Source organism: Malurus melanocephalus, unplaced genomic scaffold (genome assembly GCF_030028575.1).
Source record: "Malurus melanocephalus ecotype Western Australia unplaced genomic scaffold, MMel_1.1 scaffold_1729, whole genome shotgun sequence".
Classification (NCBI taxonomy): domain Eukaryota; kingdom Metazoa; phylum Chordata; class Aves; order Passeriformes; family Maluridae; genus Malurus; species Malurus melanocephalus.
Window position 1 is genome coordinate 9,099 of NW_026624961.1, and position 1,615 is coordinate 10,713.

At 34.3% G+C, this 1,615-nt stretch overlaps 1 protein-coding gene across 1 annotated transcript in view; it reads right to left on the reverse strand.

Moving 5' to 3' along the window:
• LOC130587299 (neuroepithelial cell-transforming gene 1 protein-like) overlaps positions 1-1,615 on the reverse strand; it is a gene marked incomplete at its 5' end in the record, with an annotated part of 7,966 nt that overhangs the window by 5,321 nt on the left and 1,030 nt on the right. The window lies entirely within an intron of this gene.

Consider the following 1,615-nt stretch of genomic DNA (forward strand, 5'->3'; position numbering starts at 1 on the left):
CTCTCCTTTCCCCACCCAGAGACAAACTTTTCCACAGAGAGGAAAGTGAAAATGAAAAGAAAAGAGGAAAAAAACTATTTATTTAAAATTATAAAAACTAAAAAAAAAGAAAACCTGTGGAATCAGCTGTTAGATCCCTGTAGTGGTTTGAATGAATTTAATGGGAGCAAAACACTCCCAAGTTCCAGCAAAGCTCCCCCACTCTCCTTTCCCCACCCGGGTCCCAGAGACAAACTTTTCCACAGAGAGGAAAGTGGAAAGAAAAAGGAAAAAAAACCTATTTATTTAAAATTATAAAAACAAAAAAAAAAGAAAAGAAAACCATGGTTTGAATGGATTTAATGGGAGCAAAACACTCCCAAGTCCAGCAAACCCCTCTCCTTTCTCCACCCGGGTCTCAAACTTTTCCACAGAGAGGAAAGTGAAAAGAAAAGGGGAAAAAAACTATTTCTTTAAAATTATAAAAATAAAAAAAAGAAAACCTGTGGGATCAGCTGTTAGATCCCTGTAGTGGTTTGAATGAATTTAATGGGAGCAAAACACTCCCAAGTTCCAGCAAACCCCTCTCCTTTCCCCACCCAGGTCCCAGAGACAAACTTTTCCACAGAGAGGAAAGTGAAAAGAAAAAGGAAAAAAAAAACCTATTTATTTAAAATTATAAAAGCAAAAAAAATAAAAAGAAAACCAGTGGAATCAGCTTTAGATCCCTGTAGTGGTTTGAATGAATTTAATGGGAGCAAAACATTCCCAAGTTCCAGCAAACCTCCCCGCCTCTCCTTTCCCCACCCAGAGACAAACTTTTCCACAGAGAGGAAAGTGAAAAGAAAAAGGAAAAAAAAAAACTATTTATTTAAAATTATAAAAACCAAAAAAAAACCTATTTATTTAAAATTATAAAAACAAAAAAAAAGAAAACCTGTGGAATCAGCTGTTAGATCCCTGTAGTGGTTTGAATGAATTTAATGGGAGCAAAACACTCCCAAGTTTTCTTTTTTTTTGTTTTTATAATTTTAAATAAATAAAAACCAGATTTTAGTTCTGGTTTTAAGCTGTTTGATGGTTTTATGGTGGTTGGGAAGGGAGTTGTGGGTTTGGGAGAGGTTAGGATTAGGAGAGAAATGTTTGTTGGGAGTGTGGGGTGACTCGTGTGAGGGAGTGAAAAACCTGAAGAAAAAACCTCCAAAATCAAACAAAAAACCAAACAAAAATGAACCAAAAATCCCACAAAAACCAAACCCCGCCAACAAGCAAAAAACAAACAACAAAACCAAAAACCAAACAACAAAACCAAACAACAAAACCAAAAACCAATCAACAAAACCAAAAACCAATCAACAAAACCAAAAACCAAAAAAAAACCAACAAAAAACAAAAATCCCACAAAAACAAAAAAAATCCAATCAAAACAAAAAACAACCAAAAAACCCAACCAAAACAAAAAAAACCAAAACAACCAAACATAAAAAAAAACCAAATAAATATCCAAACAAAAAAAACAACCAACAAAAACCAAAAGCCCCACAAAAACGCAAAAAACCAAACATCCAACACCACCAAAGGATTTCTCCTCCATTTTTTTATCCCTAAAGATGGAAGGCTCCAACATTTGAAACCT